The sequence below is a fragment of the Alnus glutinosa genome, chromosome 10 (genome assembly GCF_958979055.1).
Source record: "Alnus glutinosa chromosome 10, dhAlnGlut1.1, whole genome shotgun sequence".
Classification (NCBI taxonomy): Eukaryota; Viridiplantae; Streptophyta; class Magnoliopsida; order Fagales; family Betulaceae; genus Alnus; species Alnus glutinosa.
The window spans coordinates 12,383,224-12,404,567 of record NC_084895.1 but is presented as its reverse complement, the minus strand read 5'-3'; the positions used below and the strand labels follow the sequence as shown (position 1 = coordinate 12,404,567).

The following is a 21,344-nucleotide window of genomic DNA, read 5'->3' as shown; positions in this document are numbered from 1 at the left end:
TCCTTGCATATACCGCAAGACTTTATTTGCAGCACTTTATTGACCCAATATTCTTATTGTCAGTCATATGGTTATGCATAATGCAGACGCTTTATAAAAACTTTTCATCTGCCCTTATTCCAATACCTTTTGGGACATTAATCTGTATTTAATTAGTCCCTCTTAATTGCTACTGAAGGTACATAATCCTTCATTTTAAATCTTCCCAAAACTTTTTCAATGTAGGCCTTCTGAGACAATGTTAATATTCTTTATGTCTCTGTGAATCTCTATGTCAAAAGACATAAGAGGTTTCACCCAAATCCTTCATTTCAAAGTTTTGTGAAATGAACCTTATGTAGCAAACCTAAATCACCACTTGCAAAAACAATATCTACATATAGGACTAGAAAGATTACTGTACTCTCACTGACCTTAAGGTATATATACTAATTAACAAGGTTTTCAGTAAACAATAAAACAATTACCTTGTAAAAAGTATATTACCGGTGAGAGATCTATCACAGCCCATAAATAGAATTCTTTAATTTGCAAGCTTTCTGACTGTTATTTATAAAACCTTTTGATTGTTTCATGTAAACCTCGTCTTTAAGATCCCCATTCAGAAAAGTCGTTTTCGCATCCACTTGATGTAGCTCTAGATCAAAAAATGAGCTACTAATGCTATGATCATCTTGATGAACCATCCTTAGACACTGGAGAGAATGTTTCACGATAATCAATGCCTTCCTTATGAGTAAAACCATTGGCTACGAGTCTAGCTAGACTGTTGAGCAATGGATTTAACTCTTACTTCATGACACTGAATCTCAATGTGGAGTTTTCTCCACTCATAGCATGTGAAAACAAACTTAGATCATCTTTATGTCCAATGTCAACATCAGACTCTGGGAGATATACAACATGATCACTAAGAATTGTTGATCTCCTTATTCTATAGGATTTTTTTAATTCTACTTCCTCTGCATTTTTGCAATGGGAGAATAGACTTTTGAACCTGTTCTGTATGAGTTGGTTGTTCTAGAAATGATTGTGGCTCAGGATAATCAATCTGATTTTCCCTGAATACAATCAATCATCCTCTATGAGGAGGAGATTTGGCCAACTCTAGTGCTTCCTCAAATTCCAATTTATGTGAATGAGCACTCCCACTAGGTTCTGCATCCTCTAGAAATTTTATAATCAACAACCCTAGGATTATATGAAGGATAATAAAACATTAAAACCCTTTAAAGTTTACTAGATAGCTTATAAAAGATCCGCTGGTTGTCCTTGAATCTAATTTCCTAAGGCGAGGATTATAAATCCTCTCTTTAGCAAGGCAACCCCATATGTGTAAATAATTTAAACTAAGCTTCCATCTATTTCATACTTTAAAAGGTGTCTTATAGACAACCTTAGATGGAATACTGTTTAACATATACACAATGGTCTTCAAAGCTTTACTCTATAAGGGTAATAGCAGATTAGTATTACTAATCATTTCCCTTTGTGTGTACCTACCTTAATACTCTATGCCTATATTAGATCTTATGATCTTCAAATTGTTTTTCCTCTTCTTCCTTATAGGTATTAAAAACATTCAATACCCCAGCTTTAATATTTAGAAGATAGAGATACATAAACTTTATATGGTCATAACTAAAAGAGATGAAAATATCTCTGACCATTTAGGCAATGAGTATGGAAAGGTTAACACATTTCAATGTACATGATCTCAAGAATTTTAAAAGGCTCTCTTTGGCACCTCTAATGGTCTTGTTGGTATGCTTTCCCTTATGCAGTCCACACAAGTACCAAAGTCAGTAAATTACCGACTTTTATTTTCTGTATAGAGATATATTGCAATCTCCAAAGCCATAACAAGAGCATTTTTAAATTCTCAAATACTCTACTTTACGTCAACATCAGTATGCAGAAACAAACAAATAATTTTGTTTCAAAAATTGGGATGTAGGTCAATTTTAAATAGACTTTAAATAAACCCCAACCAATATTCCACCTAAAATAAGAAAAATTTCAAAAATAAAATTGAAATTTTTAACAAACCAAACTAGAAAATAAATTTCTAAAAGATTATGGAATATAAATCATTTTTGTGGAAAAAATTATGACTGAATTTCAAAATTAACCTATAGATCCCAACAACCTCAAATTATAAACACGTGTTATTCACTTTAAAAAGACTCTGCATTTGTGTTGACAACATGGATTGTTAAACCATAAACAATCCATAATAAATTTGAATGAGTCACTAAAAGAGATTCACGACATACCAGATATATGAGATTATCTTTATTTTAAGTCATTTCTTATACTTCATGCAATCTTTCTTTATATGCCCTTAATTTTCCTTATTGCATGAGAAATATGTATCTTGATTGCCATAATACTTTATTCGCACCTTATTCTCATGTTTTAAGTGTTGGACATGATTGCATTTATTGGTCCTTCCCTTGACATGGGTAATCATGTTAATACTTTATAAATTCTCTCATATCCTTGAACACACATGGTTAGAAGTTTATTTACTAACCATTTATCCTTACGTGTGTTACAAGATAAAATTCTACACTTAGAAGAGAGAATTCAAAAAATGAAATAGACCAATAATGACTCAAAAAAAAATCTCAATCTTTATAGACTTAGGCTAAGCTATAATTTCCTTCATTCCCATAATGAGATTATAAACACTTTAGAAACTATAAAAGGTTTGTCTTTAAAGCTTTTTTCTATTAGGGTTCTGGCCAAGTTTTGTTTGAACTTACTAAATGTTCATAAACAACCTTTATAAAACTTTAGCTCTAAAACATTCAGGAATAAATCCCTGATGACTTTAGTGACATGAGATTTCATGAACATCTAACTTAAGTGATTAAATCACTCCCACCGTTCATGCTTAATAATCTCACGTGGCGTACTTAATTCCGCGGGAGTAGGTGGTTTGTCCACACGGAGCACCAAAATTTTTAACACCTCAAATAAAAAAGCATATTAATATTTTTCAATCAGAAAAAAGAAATTACCTTAAAGTATTGGAATATAAAACTACCAAAATAGAGTAATATGAATAGCTGCAATAACCAATAAATACTTTAATGCTATGAAGTAACTTTATTTTAAATCAGCCAATGCCAATTTAAATAGTAAATTTCAACCTACCTATGGGCAAAGGTTACATCACGCATGAAATTTACTCTTTATTAATAAAACTAAAGCAAATTTAAATATTAATAAATAAAATTCTTCGTACCTTTGGGCAACCGAAAGAAATTTTACTTTTAATACTAAATTTGTTATCTCATTCTAATTAAGTCATAAAAATAAAAACTTCCCTCTGGGGATAGGTAATTAAATTTATGAGTTAATTACAATACGATGTTAATTTTTCTATATGAAGTTCATGTGTACGATTCTTATGCAATTATTACAAAATTAGGATGCTTTGGCTCTCCCAAAATCATAATAATCACGCTGTAATTCATGAACATCTAATATATCTTTATGAGGTTCATGCGTGTAATCCTGATGTAATTATCATACAAAAATGGGATGCTTTGGCTCTCCCATAATTATTATGATAATTACGTGTGTGTAATCTTGATGCAATTGTCATTCAAAATTGGGATGTTGTGGCTCTCCCAAAATTATCATGATAATTGCTACTTCATTAACATCTAACAACTTTATAGATGACCCCTTAATAGCCCCAGGAATATAACAAACCAATACTTAAATGGGGTAAACAGCATTTTCCAAGGTGCAAGCAGATGAGCTCCCAGGAAAGTGAGGGGGGTCACACCGGACACACTTAAATCCCAAGACTTTCCTTGCCAGAACTTTTCCCGACATTACATTCTTAGATATTACTGTAAACACGCCAGTATATATGGTATTGTTAATTATTCTTAGGTCTAGGCATCAAGCAATTTATATTTAAACAATATAAATTCAACAATTAAAAAAAATATATTCCTCAATTCATGTATTAAATAAACAATAATTTTAATACACAGTACTGTAAATAATAAAGGGAATAAAACCTTAATGTGAAAGCATAAAACCAGGCTTAGCTCAATGGTTTGAAGCTTGTCACTTTATGGACATGAAGGTCCCAAGTTCGAACCCCATATGAGCCAAATCTTTTATTTTATTTAAATGCTACTGTAATGGGCTACTATATTGGGTTGGGCTTCTGGGTCACAAGATTCCAAATGGGCTACTGTATTGGGCAATTAGGTCAACCCACTTAATCGGGTCAGGCCTCTAGGTCTATGTATAGTGCTGGCCCAAACTAGGTCAGCCCACTTAAATGGCCCAAAACTGCATGGGTTTTAAAAAACCCTACTCGAAAATATATCCAACCCAAAAACTTTAATGGGTCGAAACCCTACCCAGTCACCAACCAACCCGACCCGTAATGTTCCAGATGGGTTGAAAACCCTAAAAATAGAACCCTAGCCGCCACCCCTTTATGAAAATACCCATATCAAAATTACAACAACTCAAAATTAGGCAGTATATCACAATACACAGAATAGTGATAAAACAAAAAATAGTTTTATCAAATTTATGGGTTTTCACAAACAGTACGTGAACAACAGATATTCACAAAATAATCGCTAATGCTTTTCTATCATGTCACAAAAGACGAAATATTGCTCAAACAATATTGACAAACAGAAGTGAACAATACCAAATAGAATATACTTGATTCAATATTGATAACCAATAAAAATACTTGATTCAATATTGATAACGCATAGTAAAATTATACGCTAAGCAAAATAGCACAGAGGATGACTCTGATACCACATGTTAGAAATATTCAACATATTTGCTTAAACTAACATGCGCAGCAGAAAACGAATAAGACAGGATTCAGGCTTACCTCTAGCCATATTTGCTCAAGCTTTTCCACGATCCATTTGAAGAACAAGAAAATGTTATTTGAGGGATCTTCTAACCTATGCCTATTGCTTGATGGCTGTACTGTTGGTGTACACAGGCACTCTATTTATAGGCTAGGTTAGGGACCCTCAAATGGTAAACACCGTATTGTTTCCTTCCATCAAGGAAACAATATTGTTAATTGATTTTTTAAAATCAATTAACCGATTCCATATTTACGGTAATCTAAATTAATAGAAATAACCATAATACCGATTCCATATTTACGGTAATCTAAATTAATAGAAATAATCATAATACCGTATATGTTTATTAAAAAAATAATAAACATAGCAAACACCGTAAATGTGATATAAGGGCCACATAAGGGAATAATATCTTACACTCCATGCAAACTGACAGGCAAGGGGCTGCAGGTGGGTATTCAACTTGTTGCGGGATTCCATTGCACAGATTCCCCAAATTCAGCAAATGAAGCAGCAACACTCGGTTGTCACTAAACTTTGCTCACCAAAATTGTTGCAAAAATCAATTAAATAACCAACACTTCTTACCATTATCCATTTTGGTCTTAATTTCCCTGCAATCAGTAGACTCCATGAGTAACTCATGGGTATATTAGAAGGGAAGTGCTAGGAGTACTTAAACTTTTACAAAGTGAAGCTTACAAACTGACATGGAGCCTCATGAGAGCTCCACATCAGCTTATTATTAAAATAAGTTAAAATAAATTTTAATACATAGACAAAAATACCCTTTCATCACTGTTGAACCCACCTCGCCGGAAACAATCACACCGCCGAAAACTTAGCACGCCGGACACCACCACTCCGACCCTGACCACCAGAAACCCATCACCCCGACCCACCGTAAAACCCAGCACCCCAAACAATCCGGGCTCGACCACAACCCCGACCATGCTTCTGGTCGGGGAAGGGCCAGATCCCGGCCAGGATCCGGCCGAGGATGGGCAAGATCCAGGACAGACGGCCGAGATCTGACCGTTCTGGCCAGGAATGACCAGATGACGCCACTCGAGAGTACGGCCGGCGCTTGAGGGGAGAACGGCCGGTCATCCTTACATGGGTTTGGAAATGGGTTCAGAAATGTGATTCTCTGCAATTTGGCCATGCTTCTTCAGTGAGGGGAGAACGGCCGGCGAAATGGGAAAACGACTAGCGAGAGGGGAGACTTCAGTGAAGAGAGAACGGCCGGCGAGAGGGGTGACTGCCGGAGAGAGATTTTGGGCTGGTGAAGAGAAGGTCATTTTTGTCTTTGTATAAATGTCACATCAGTTTGTAAGCTTCACTTTGTAAAAGTGTAAGTACTTCTAGCATTTTCCATATTAGAAAAGACCATGACAGCTTACAATATACAATCACAATTTCTCGCAAAAACTCATACTTGCATTAACAACAGAGCCTCACACAATTCAGTAGATTGGTTAAGGCATTCATCATACACCTTGTGTGCGATTTGCATTTTTGTTTCTTTTAGATTATTATACAAAAACTCATCCGGACCGAAGATTGAATTAAAAGAAAAAAAATCCAACCAGTCATGATATGCAGGGGAGACTAGGAGAGAAACACTATTAAAATGCTATACACAAGGATTTGTTTTGGTGTGCAATTTGTTTGTATTGTTTTAAAAATTGTGAATGTGGAAAAGAAAAAAAAATGAAATAATGTTTAAATGGTTTAGAAATATATGTTTGGAAATGTGAATTAAATTAAATATATTTGAGAAAAGTAAAACTAAAACTAAAAATAATGTTAATAAAAGAATTAAAAATCTAAAACTAGGAAAAAAAGGGGGGGGGGGGGGGGGGGGGGGGGGCAGTTTGAAAACCACCCTAGCCCCAAGTGTTTGAGGGTGGTTCGCCTACCCCAAAATTTATAAGGGGGGGGGGGGGGGGGGGGGCAGTTTGAAAACCACCCTAGCCCCAAGTGTTTGAGGGTGGTTCGCCTACCCCAAAATTTATAAGGGGCCACCCAAAAAAACGCTCGAAGGTGGTTCTGCTACCCATTAGTCTGAACTTTTTATTATTATTATTAAGGTTAAATACTTATTTGCCCCTTGTGCTTTACGACCTTTATTTTTTGCCCCCTCAGTTTCACTTTTTATCAAATTTGATACCGGTGGTATATGAAAAGACGGAAATGGTACCTTCGTCTAATTTTCCTTCCAAAACTAACGTACAGCTACGTCATCCTACAGGTGTCGGTGTGCATACGCGACACCTGTCCCCGTGATACACTTCAGCGCTGACATAGCTATCATTTTAATGATTTCTTATATATATATATATATATATAAAAATAAATTCTGAAGGCCATTTTTGGAGGTGGCCGAACCACCCCCATCTAGCCACCCCCATTAGGCCTGGGGTGGGTCGGCCACCCCCAAGGGCCAAAATGGGGGTGGCCGAAACCACCCCCATTTGGCTTGGGGGTGGCTCGGCCACCCCCATTAGGCCTGGGGTGGCCGACCCACCCCCGTGGCCCATGGGGGTGGTTCGGCCACCCCCAAGGGCCAAGGTTTTTCTCACTTTGGCCCTTGGGGGCGGCCGAACCACCCCCATAGGCCACGGGGGTGGTTCGGCCACCCCCAGGCCAAATGGGGGTGGCCGGCCGCCCTTTGTAGCCTAAAGGGGTGGCTCGGCCACCCCAACAATTTTTTTTTTTTTTTTTTTTTTTTTTTTTTTTTTTTTTTTATAAAAAAAATCTTTAAAATAATATATATATATATATATATATATATATATATATATATATATATATATATATATATATATATATATATATGGTACAAAATATATTTATTTTATTTTATTTTATTTTTTGACATATTCGCACAAGAAGAGGAGGGAGGATTCAAACTAGTAACCTCCATTTCATGTGGCGTGGTCTCCAGCAGATTAAGCTATTCCTTGGAAACAAAAATATATTAATTGTGTACAAAGTACCATGTGTGATATATTTATAAAACTAAGGTACCATTTCTAGTAATTATTTAAACTACAGGGGGCACATCATGAAATATATAAAACTAAAGGGGTATACATTGGGAAAAAAATTGTGTTTAAGTAACAAACATTTGGTCATTTTTTGGGTTATATCAATTAGCCACGCAGATTATTTTGTGTTTCCAATTGTTACACAGGACTGATAGCATTTTTTTTTTTATTTTTTATTTTACGAAGGGTTCAATTCTTGTCAACATATTATTTTGATACACGACAGACATATAGGTTACTTTTGGTTCAAAACAGGCATACCAAATATTGTTTGTGTATAAAGTACAATTTGTGATATAATTACAAAAACAAAGTATTATTTTCGGTACTTATTAAAACCACATGGAGCACATCGTGAAATTTATAAAATTACAGGGGTATCTATTGTAAAAAAAAAAATTATGGTTCTTAATTTTAAGGAAAAAAAATTATGGGGGTGGCCGGCCACGGGGGTGGTTTGGCCAACCATAGACCGGCCGATCGGCCACCCCCAGGCCTAATGGGGGTGGCTGACCCACCTCCAAGCCAAATGGAGGAGGCTGAGCCACCCCTATATATTTTCTCATAATTTTTTTTTTTTAAAAAAAAAGCCTTAAAATTAAGAACCACATTTTTTTTTTCAAATAGATACCCCTATAGTTTTATAAATTTCACGATGTGCCCCATGCGATTTTAATAAGTACCGAAAATAATACTTTGTTTTTGTAATTATACCGCAAATGGTACTTTGTACACAAACAATATTTGGTATGCCTGTTTTGAACTAAAAGTAACCTATATGCCTGTCGTGTATCAAAATAATATGTTGACAAGAATTGAACCATTCATAGAATAAAAAAATAAAAAAAATGCTATCAGTCCTGTGTAACAATTGGAAACACAAAATAATTTGCGTGGCCAATTGATATACCCAAAAAAATGGCCAAATGTTTGTTACTTAAACACAATTTTTTTCCTAATGTATACTCCTGTGGTTTTATATATTTCATGATGTGCCCCCTGTAGTTTAAATAATTACCAGAAATGGTACCTTAGTTTTATAAATATATCACACATGGTACTTTGTACACAATTAATATATTTTTGTTTCCAAGGAATAGCTCAATCGGCTGGAGACCACGCCACATAAAATGGAGATTACTAGTTTGAATCCCCCCTCCTCTTCTTGTGCGGATATGTCAAAAAATAAAATAAAATAAAATCAATATATTTTGTACCATATATATATTATTTTAAAGATTTTTTTTTTTTAAAAAAAAGAAATTGTTGGGGTGGCCGAGCCACCCCTTTAGGCCACATGAGGCGGCCGGCCACCCCCATTTGGCTTGGGGGTGGCCGAACCACCTCCGTGGCCCATGGGGGTGGTTCGGCCACCCCCAAGGGCCAAAGTGACAAAAACCTTGGCCCTTGGGGGTGGCCGAACGACCCCCATGGGCCACGGGGGTGGCCGACCCACCCCCAGGCCTAATGGGGGTGGCCGACCCACCCCCAAGCCAAATGGGGGTGGTTTCGGCCACCCCCATTTTGGCCCGAACCACCCCCAAAAATGGCCTTGGGGGTGGCTTAGCCACCCCCTTGGCCAAAATGGGGGTGGTCAGCCACCCCCATGTGGCCCAAAGGGGTGGCTGAGCCACCCCCCAAATTTTTTTTTTTTTTTTTATATATATATATATATATATATAAAAGAAATCATTAAAATAATTATAAAGAAAAATGATAGTCACGTTAGCGTTGAAGTGTATCACGGGGACATGTGTCGCACATGCACGCCGACACCTGTAGGATGACGTGGCTGGACGTTAGTTTTGGACGAGAAATTAGACGGATGTACCATTTCCATCTTTTCATATACCACCAGTATCAAATTTGATAAAAAGTGAAACTGAGAGGGCAAAAAATAATGGTCGTAAAGCACAGGAGTGTACAGGCTATTTAACCCTTATTATTATTATCTTGGTTGCCTTTTCTTTTTCTTGCCCTCCCTTTTTCTTTTTCTTTTTTTTTTTCTTTCTTCTTTTTTATTTTTTATTTATTTTTTATTTTTTATTTTAAATAAAATTATTAAAAATATAATATTTTAAGGTGATGTGACAAAAAGACTGACATTGCACTAACAAAAGTTGCGAAAATAGACGGAAAAGTCACGAAATGACTAATTTCAAATTCGCGAAAAACTGAATGAGTAAATATTAATTTTTAGAAAGTAAGGGATCGATTTCAAATCGCACTTCGACTCAGGAATTTATTATACATTTACCATTTTTTTAGACATGAAATTTGACGTTGCAAATTTTAAAACTTTGAGAATATGATTGCAAAAGTATCGAAACACTAAGGAAAGTTTCAAAAAAAATAAAAATAAAAAAGATTAAATACCCACAATGTTTATAGACAACTATTATAACGCCCCGACTTAAATATTAAGTCAATAAGCATAGAACTGTACGTGTATATATGCAACTGTACGTGTATGTTGTATGTGTATTACTGAATGAGAAGGCCGGCTGCATCCTTTTAAAATTGTCAATCTCTTTTGCCAGCCTCTCGATATAGAAATGATGGTGTCCGCAAACCAAACACCACAACCTTGTACACCCACCCACCGTACATCCACAAACCTTGTACACCCACCGTACGTCATTGTGGTCGAAATTGTTTGATTGTTATCCACTAGTACATTTTGAATATTTCTGATTGAAACAAAAGTATATTAATAGCTCATGTGAACCCATGCCAAGATATATATTGTTTGTTTTTATATATATATATATATAATTCCCAATAGTATTAAATAAAATTTCAAATTTTGGTAGTCTTTGTTTTTGGATACGGTCTAATAATTGTGTTCAACTAAGGAAGTATTATAATATAACATGATCATGGTTGAAAACCCCTTCCTACAAAATTTTGGTATTTTTTAAAATGAAGTTTTAATATTTTTTTTTTTAGAGCAAAAAATTGATTTTTTTTAAGTTTTTTTTTACCAAACAAGCCGACTTTTGCCTAGCATAACTTTTTACATACTAAAAGTTATCTTTAAACTCCTTAACGCAATTTTAAATAAAGCCTTAGTAGATGGATATGGTAGTGAAAATCAATCCTTCAATAAACACTTATAAAAAAAAAAAAAAAAAAAGGGATTAATTGATTTTTACTGCCAAATAAAACCAATTGTATGACAGTCATATAGTAGTATACTAAATAACATTACTTATAGAAGAAAGAAGAGATTTTTCTTTTTTCATAGAGAGTTGGAGAGAATTAGTTGTTTTGTCTTTTGTAGATGGCAATTCTCTTTTGTTAAAGTATGAGGTTATTGGTGTATTGGAAACTTTGAGTTTTGAGTATATTTCATATTTTGGTAGTGAATTTCTTTATATAATGCACATGCAATATTAATTATGACAAATGAAAATTTCAAATTATGATAGCCCTTGTCTTGGAAACGGTCCAATAATGATGTTCAACTGAAGATGATAGGATAGGATTAGGTAGAGCTAGCTAACCCCTTCATGTGAGAATTGGGTTGTATATATATATTAATTAATATATGTACTTGTTAATTAGGATTCCTCTATAAAATGAAATGGATTCAACCTTTTGTTTTATGAAACGATATATATGTATCTTAATTTAGGCATTTCTAAGGAAAACAGAATGGGAACAAATGTTATTCAAGTTGTTATTGTAGCATATGTTTTGCCTCAATTTCAGATGCTGCCATAGGGATTGCCACCTACTACAAACCTACTACAAACCTCCTTATGTTCGTAAGTATATTTTGATTCTTACCGGCCGGGTTTAATTGTTCTGAAAACATGATGATCTGTTTGGTTTAGGGTAAATTCAAAAACGTTCATTAATTCCTTTCACATGTCAAGTTAGTTTGCCTGTAAAATTCTGAAATTTACTATTAACACAACTTGCAGCCTCTGCATGTTATGGATATGAGGAAGGAGGTATTTATATAGCCGCAGCAAGTGATAGTATGTGGGAAACTGGGGCAGCATGTGGGAAATTATACTCTGTATCATGTATTGGTGCGACAAGCCACGTAGCACCACCACCTTGCAAGAACACTTTCATTTTGGTTCCTATCGTTGATTATTGCCCACCAGGATGCCACGGAAACATCAATCTTTCGGAAGACGCTTTTTCTATGATTGCTGATCTCAATGCTGGAAGAATTTTGGTTAACTATACAGAGTACATATAGTAATTAAGGTATGCTCAATTTCTCAAATTCCCTATATATTTATGAGATCGATCTTATTTTGATATTAAGATTGAGTTAATAATCATAAATAATTCTTGAGGAATTTATGATATTATATGAATATTTCTATAAATAAATATTAATTGGTGGGTGATAATTTATAAGCCCTGATTTTATTAATAAGGAAATTATATTAAGTTCTAATAATATTGCTGAGTGATTTAAATAATAAATAGACATATATTCAGTGAATTGATTAAAATAATAATATTATTGGTGTGATAATGTTTAAGTATGGAATAAGCTATAGTTAAAATAATAAAGAGTCTAAGTTATGAGTTTAAATGAAAATAATAATAATAATAATAATAAAAAAGATCATTGTGATAATGAATTAATTAAATAAATAATTTTATACAATAAGTTAATAAAAGTGATATAGGGGTTTAAAAGGAAATAAGTAAATTGAGACTGGGGTACCAACGTAATTAATTAAAGTTATGTGGATTTAATTCTAATTGTAAGAGTGAGACTGTGGGCCACGTTTTTAATTAATTAAAAATGAGTGTCTAAACTTGGATTCCAAAAGAGAAACTTGTAGAGTAAATCTATAAAAAAAGAAAGTGAATGGTTTAAAAATAGGATTAAAGGAAAAAAAAAAAAAAAAAAAAAAAGGAAAAAAGAAAGGATAAACATGTGGCCATGCGTTTTGCTATTAGTGTGTGTGCGTTTTGTAACACCCTCGTAGTTGTGCTTAGAGGATTTTTTACCAAGGCCTTGAGCCTAAACTTAGGAATCAATGTCATTAGACCTAGTAAGCTTAATAAAGATTGGATCAAACCCTCTAAAAGAAATTATGGGAAAATAATTGATTTCCAAAATTAATGATTAATTCATAACATATGCCATATAGAATTGATAAGCGTCGAATGTTATACATTCAAGCCCTTTAACTTGCATATGTTAATTCCTTAGCATTGTTATTTGTTTGATTTTGTATTGTTTTAATGTTTTCAGGTTTTAAATAAAGATATAATTAATTCCATTAATTTTGGCCTTAAAGCACACTTTGAGAAGACTTAGAAGATATTGATAAGCTTAACCAATCATAATAGAAGACTTCTATGACGTGGTTAAGTTTAATCAAATCTAGAGAATGATTAAATTGGAATTTCTCCATTAAGAGTCAAAATCGGATTGGATTCAAATTTGGATTCTGCACACGTCTCAGTATTTCAATCATAACTTTTGTGCCAGATATTGGATTGCAATGAAATTGGGGCATTGGAAAAATAATAAAAAATGCAATAAATATGTCAAAAATAGCTTTTTCCCAATTCAGACATTTACTATGCCAAAATCGCTTCGCAATAAAAGACTGTAATTATGGACGAATTTGGAATCTTTTTCCTACTTGGATTGAAGTTTCAATCTCCTACTTGGACAAGAAGACTCAAGAGACGATTTGTCGTAAATTCCCATAGCTTCTAGGCCTCTCCTAGTCTCTATAAATAGACTCTTAAGCTTCCAGAAAAGAGGTGCTTGTGCTTGTGCTTAGCTTTAGATAGAAAATTCTTCTTGGAGACTTGACAAGTTGAAGAGGAGAAGAACATGGCAGGAGGCCATCCCAGCACCATGATGAGGGGCTGAATTTCTAATAAGGTGTTGATGTGGCCCTTTCCAAGTAACGATGGTTTGATTGTATTTTAGTTTGGAATTGTTTATATGCATGATTGATGAGAATCAACAAGCACTATTAAAAGCATGCTCCAGTTGGGCCTATTACTAGAGCAAAATTCAAGAAGATCCAAGAAGATCAAGGTAGCACTTAATGGCGATACGATCCACTTGGGTCGAGTTTACTAATTTATCAAGCAAGATCCCAACATTCAATATGGGCTTGAAAGAAGATGAACCAACTTTAATGCATGTGATCCAAGCTACATAAAGATAATATTATTGATAAGGATAAGATTATGGTAGATATGTTTAATAGTTGAGTTTAAATGAAATTCCAACTTATTAGGATTAGATTATCTACTATATCCTAGTGAATTGACAATGATCATATTAGAGTAAGAGGTAGAGCTGGAATAGAATGCCAACTCATTAGTATTACATTAGGATTAGAATTTATTTGAATTTGAATTTGATATCTAGATATTATCACTTTAGATTTTATCCATTTGCATTTCTATTTAAAAACCCTTTGGGTCCTTGATGAAAACAGAATTTGATATTGAATAAAGTTTTATTCATAGAGAATTTTCAGTTTTCTCTACTTGTTCTTTATTGAACTAAGAACTTATCAAAGGCGTTTGCTTTGTGGCGTTCTCACCGATGTAGGTTCTTGAAACAAGATTTCAACGGGTCTAGATCTTCTTGACTTGATTCTTGGCTTTCTTAGGTAGTTTTCAATTTGATTGTGGGTTCAAGGGAGATCGATCCCACGGATTCACATCATTCAATATCAGAGCTCAGTACCAAATCAAGTCTTATAACTTTGGTTTGTGATTCACTTATAATCAATGGGTCGGGGTTTGTTACTTTATACCTTCGGTTCGCATTTTGTTTATAAACGTTGAGTTGGGGTTTTCTATCATTTTATCTTTTGTTTCTTGTTATCATCCTATCTTCTTCCGTTTATGTTTATTATTCCTTGTTCTTATTTTGTGTGCACCAAGTTAAAAAAAAAGAAGAAGAAGAAGAAGAAGAAGAAAGACAGAGAGAGTGAAAAGAGACGTCAAAAAAAAGAAAAGAAGAAAAAAAATAGAAAAAAAAAGAGAAGAGAGAGAGAAAAAAAAAAAGAACGATTCTAAAGCGTACTTGGAACAAGAGAAGAATGTGGAGTTGGTTTTTGAGAGCCACAACTACTCCAAGGAGAAAAAGATGAAGATTCGAGGTCGAATCCTTTTGAAGAGAGGGAGAATGATGAGAATCAACAAGCACTATTAAAAGCATGTTCCAGTTGGGCCTATCACTAGAACAAAATTCAAGAAGATCCAAGAAGATCAAGGTAGCACTTAATGGCGATGCGATCCACTTGGGCCGAGTTTACTAATTTATCAAGCAAGATCCTAAAATTCAATATGGGCTTGAAAGAAGATGAACTAGCTTTAATGCATGTGATCCAAGCTACAAAAGGATAATATTATTGATAAGTATAATATTATGGTAGATATGTTTAATAGTTGAGTTGGAATGAAATTCTAACTTATTAGGATTAGATTATCTACTATATTTTAGTGGATTGACAAGGATCATATTAGAGTAAGAGGTGGAGTTGGAATAGAATACCAACTCATTAGTGTTACATTAGGCTTATAATTTATTTGAATTTGAATTGATTTCTAGATATTATCACTTTAGATTTTATCCATTTGTATTTCTATTTAAAGACCCTTTGGGTCCTTTATGAAAACAGAATTTGATAATGAATAAAGTTTTCTTCATAGAGAATTTTTAGTTTTCTCTACTTGTTCTTTATTGAACTAAGAACTTATCAAAGACATTTGCTTTGTGGTGTTCTCACCAATTTAGGTTCTTGAAACAAGATTTCAACGGGTCTAGATCTTCTCGACTTAATTCTTGGCTTTCTTGGGTAGGTTTCAATTTGATTATGGGTTCAAGGGAGATCGATCCCACGGGTTCACATCAATCATGATTGTATAACTGTGAGAATTGATCTTAATGTTTATATTCAATCATTATAAATTTCTTATCTTGTCTTAAAAAGTCTTTTATATTGATTGAATCCAGTCCTTCATATTTTTTGTGATTATGTGAATGATTGCTATACAACGGTTTTAATTGATATATGATTAAGTGGGTTAGATAGGCCATGCTTAGGGAAGACGGATTGTACTACACCCTAGTTTAGTATAATTTAGGTAGACAGTTTATACCAACCGAAGATGGGTTATATTATTCCATTGATTGTGTATATCCTATTAAAGACGTAGCTAATCCATACCTAGGGAAGATGAGTCGAACCGCATCTTAGTGGTTAGGTGGACTGTCCGTGCCAACTGAAGATGGATTATACTTATTCTTTAGAAGTAATTTCTTAACTACTCGAGTGAGACGAGTCCTATATCATGCATAGTATGAATTTTTCTTGTTAATTTATTATTGACCATTGTTATGCGGTGAGTGGTGAAATTAATCCCTTATTCTTTATCTCATCCATACTCTCTTTAAATTTATGCCTTTTACTTTTATGCATTTATTTTTAGAAAACAAAAATCAAACATATTTTAAATTAAGTCATATTTAATCTTGAAAAACTTGATAGCAATTCCTACACAGTCCTTGAGGTTGGACATCCTTAACATAGCCCTATCCTATAAGGATTCGTATTATTGCGAGTGGTAATTTTATTATTGATATTTTTGTACACAAAACGACCACATCAATTTTTAGCGTCGTTGCCGGGGACTGCAAACTGTTATGTTATTAAGTTTTAAAGATTGAAAATTTAACTTGATTCTTTTCTGTTTTTATTTTATTATTATTATTTATTTATTTATTTATTTTTTTTAAAAATAGTTTCTTTATTTCTTTATTTTTTTTTTTGTTTTAAATTTTGTTTTTATTTTCTTTTGTTATTTTCTTTTATTAATTTAGTTCATGTGGGGAGTCATTCCAACACCCCATGGACTATGTTCATATTGCTATAGTCCTTTTCACCATGTTTAAACGGCTTTAATTTGAGACATTTTTTTTTGTTTAAACGGCTGCAATTAGAGCCATTTTGATCAAAACGGCTCCATTTCGAATTGTTTTTATTAAAACAGCTCTAATTAGAACATTTTTTTGTTAAAATGGCTCAAATTAATTAGAGCCGTTTTAAAAAAATAGCTCTAATTAGAGTCGTTTTAGTTAAAATAACTCTAATTTGAGCCGCTTTAATAAAAATGACTCAAAATTATTTAGAGCCGTTTTTATTTAAACGGCTCAAATTAGAGCAGCTTTTTTAAAACGTCTCTAACAAAAACGGCTCAAAAAGCCCCCTTTTTTTTGGTAGTGATCTCTTCTCTATTATTAACCCACTGACCATGATTGTTTTTGAAACACCCCAAGAAAAATTAACTGGTAAATGATTCTACGACCCATCAACCCATTCGCATCCAGGCAAAATAGAAACACAGGGGGACATTAAAGGAATCAAGATAGCCATTAACTAAAACCACAATATATGATTAATAGAGTTAAACTAAAACATCAAAAAATATGGAGCATGTTAGAGCTATTTAACTATTCTAGAGGAGCGGCAAATATATGTGAAAAGAAGCAAATGTGTTTTCGAGCAGCAAGAGGTCAAATACTTGGGTCACCCCCCCCCCGGGCCCCGGTGCGCGAAGGCATGGGAGTTGAACCTTACAATACTTAACACACCCCCTCACATATGGGCTTTCGAGCAGCAAGAGGTCAAATACTTGGGACCCCCCCCCCCCCCCCCCCCGGCGAAGGCATGGGAGTTGAACCTTACAATACTTAACACTCCCCCTCACATATGGTCTCAAAGTAACTTTTTAATATATGAGGCACAACACGTAGAATATCTAATTGAAATGGGCTGAATGATTTAAATAAGGTTTGAACTTAGGATTTTTAACTATGATAACATGTTAAATTACCACTTATCTCAAAAGCTTAATTAAACTGATAAGAATGAGTAAATTTAATCGTTTAATCAATACTTTGTTAAAGTGTCCCACATTGCTAAGAGATCCTTGTCTTGTAGACTTTATAAGCCATGGACATCTCTCCTCTCTCAGGGCATCTTTTGAGAGTGAGTAAGGCCCATGAACTTTTACATGGTATTAGAGCAGGTTTTTTTAACAATGATAGGCCTTTCCATCCTATTGTTAAATAGGTGTTTGGCCAAAAATGCCACACGTGAGGGGGCGTGTTAAAGTGTCCCACATTGCTAAGAGATCATTGTCTTGTAGACTTTATAAGCCATGAACACTCATTTTCCATCAAGGCGTTTTTTGAGAGTGAGTAAGGCCCATGAACTTTTACATACTTAACAATTACGGATGGGAAGTTGCATTCTTCAGTAATGAATTTGAGCTGCTCAATTTTTCGCTACAAGCAATTACATTCATACCTAATGATATTTTAATTGTTCTTCGCAAAAATTGCATAACACCCAAAATAAAAAATAAATAGAAAAAAGAAAAAAAAAAAAAAAAAAAAAAAAAAAAAAAAAAAAAAAAAAAAAAAAAAAAAAAAAAAAAGAGAGAGAGAGAAGAAAAGAAGAAAAGGGTAGTGAATGGACTTCACATAAGTCGCTCAAAATCGTGTTTGTCCTGTGAATGGTAAAAATGAGAATATATATAAAAATGTTTTAGAACATGATTAAAAAAAGTAAATCGTTACTTAATTACTGTCTTTGGAAGAGCTCTCCTTATTCTTGTCTTCACACTTCACCCGACAGAGGAACAAGGTTTGGCACATGGCAGAACCACGAAACTTGTCTTCTTTTTCCTCCTCCTTCTTTTTAAGCTTAGTTCAAATTACCGAGGCAAGAGACAATAAATAGAGAATATGAAAGGGAAAATAAAGGGAAGCCATTATGCTTGCCTCTCGTAGCAAGAATCACTTTTTCTTTAGGAGTTTGCTTGCGTCGGAGACCAATGAATTCTTTTTATCTTTTCTGCTATTACTTTTGCCTCATCAAGCTATCATAGCTAGTACGTATCATAGCCTGCAACCGATATTCCGGCCCGTGACATGGGTCAAATGGCATGTCTCATAGGTGATTTTAAATAATTTTAATTCAAACTTTTACAAGATTTTTTATTTTTATTTATGTAGTAATTAACACAAATGTGAGTATCCAATTACAAATTGTAACACCCCGATTCCATATTGGGAAGAGATGAATAATTCACATATGGGGAGTGGTTTATAAAGATATTCATGGGTGCTAAGTCCTACATTGCCTAGTTATTAGGTGAAACTGAGCTTTATAATGGATTCTAGGGAAGTTCCAAATTGACTAGTCCTTTTGAGGTGATAACACAGATGTGGCTAGCGCTTTTCCTTAGATCATTACAAATGGTATCAGAGCCACCTAGTAACGCTAGGTCGTGTGGTACTGGAGCACTGCATGACATGGCCATGACGAGGACGTCAGGGGTTTAAGGGGGGGAGTTTGTAACGCCCCGATCCCATATTGGGAAGAGATGAATAGTTCACATACAGGGAGTGATTTATAAAGATATTCATGGGTGCTAAGTCCCACATTGCCTAGTTATTAGGTGAAACTGGGCTTTATAATAGATTCTAGAGAAGCTCCAAATTGACTAGTCCTTTTGGAGTGATAGCGCAGATGTGGCTAGCGCTTTTTCTTGGGTCGTTACAAGCGCTAGCCACATCTGCGCTATCACTCCAAAAGGACTAGTCAATTAGAAGCTTTTCCAAGAATCCATTATAAAGCTCAGTTTCACCTAGTAACTAGGCAATGTAAAATTTAATACCCATGAGTATCTTTATAAACTACTCACTTTGTGAACTATTCATCTCTTCCCAATATGGGACCGGGGTGTTACAAACTCCTCCCCTTAAACCCCTGACGTCCCCGTTAGGGCCATGTCATGCGGTGCTCTAGTACCACATGACCTGGCGTTACTAGGTGGCTTTGATACCATTTGTAACGACCCAAGAAAAAGCGCTAGCCACATCTGCGCTATCACTCCAAAAGGACTAGTCAATTTGAAGCTTTTCCAAGAATCCATTATAAAGCCCAGTTTCACCTAGTAACTAGGCAATGTGGGACTTAACACCCATGAGTATCTTTATAAACTACTCACTCTGTGAACTATTCATCTCTTCCCAATATGGGACCGGGGTGTTACACAAATAGTTTCAAAACAACTTTTTTTTTTTTTTTGATAGAATAGGGGGAAAAGGAAATGGGATGAAGTCATAACACATCGGAACTGAATTGAGAGGAAAAAGTAGACGCAAACAGTCTTACAAGCTGAATCCAGCACATCTCTTCAAAAGGGCCTATCTCTTGAAGAGATGAAGGAGTTTATAAGGCTGCCTCACTCTACTTTCCTCACCGATGTGGGACAACACACACACACACACACACACACACTTCTCCTTTTCTTTTCTTTTTTGATAGAATAGGGGGAAGGAGAAATGGGATGAAGTCACAACACATCGGAACTGAATTGAGAGGAAGAGGTAGACGCAGTGTAACGCCCCCAAACCGCTAAGGGTTAGGTTCGTCCATTTTCATACACCGAACTGCAAAGATTCGTAAGGTCTGCCAAATAACCTAGCTAATATGCTGAATTAAATAAAGAAAATAATAATAATAATAATTTTAAAACTCAGAGCTTTAATAAATGCGGAAACGTTTATTTCAAAAAGAGTAATACTGTTTGATACTATAAATGAAAATGCAAAGGAAAACTGGATTTATTGTGCGAGTGCACTTATTGAGGTAACAGAAAAATAATATCCTAGTGCTAGCCTAGATCCCATCCCGGCCGCCTAGGTCTCTCTACTCATAACCTGAAAACAAAACAAAATAAGGGGTGAGCGAGAAATGCTCAGTAAGGTAACCCTCAACCATAAAACGGTTGAGTTAAATTCATTTTCTTCAAAACGAGTATTAAAAAAACACTTGAAATCAGAAATTTCCATAATATAAATTCGGCATTTTTCATGAAGCATAAAATTATTGGTTGATAAATAAACTTCTCATATTTATGGCCCATGTACACTATTACGCCCTGTGTACTAAGGTTGTGCGGTCTACTGCAACCTCAGGCAGGTAAACTGTGGCCACAGGCCTTGCCCCGTCAGGTAATTAATTGAAGTGCACTTAGTATGACATAGGGATGGATTCCGCCTTCTCTAAGTCCTTCAGCAGTTGTGCTTCCGTCCAAGCAACGGTACCGAGCTTAAACTCTGTAGATCTCTGTGAATATCTTTGGGGCCAAAATAATAATTTTCTCTACACACGTGCCTCCTTTGAAAAAAATCTTATTCTCATAAATTATTCTTATTCCTTTGATAACTCTGAAGGCAACGTGTAGGGAGGGTTTTTGCTCTCATTTTCTCATTAATTTCAAAAGGCTGTAATTTCCCGTCTCGGGAACTAAGCAATTTACTAAAAATTAGAAAATTCTTTATAACCAAAGCTTCTCTTAAAACTGTGATTTCAAGAAT

General features: G+C 34.6%; 1 long non-coding RNA gene across 2 annotated transcripts; it reads left to right on the top strand.

Moving 5' to 3' along the window:
• Positions 1–11,530: 11,530 nt before the first annotated feature.
• On the top strand, positions 11,531–15,461 carry LOC133880371 (uncharacterized). 2 transcript variants are annotated; one of them, XR_009902251.1, is made up of 3 exons: positions 11,531–11,700; positions 11,860–12,154; positions 14,493–15,461. It is a non-coding gene; the product is annotated as an uncharacterized LOC133880371 (long non-coding RNA). The 2 variants fall into 2 exon arrangements; XR_009902250.1 differs by lacking the exon at positions 14,493–15,461 and adding an exon at positions 13,164–13,876.
• Positions 15,462–21,344: the final 5,883 nt, after the last annotated feature.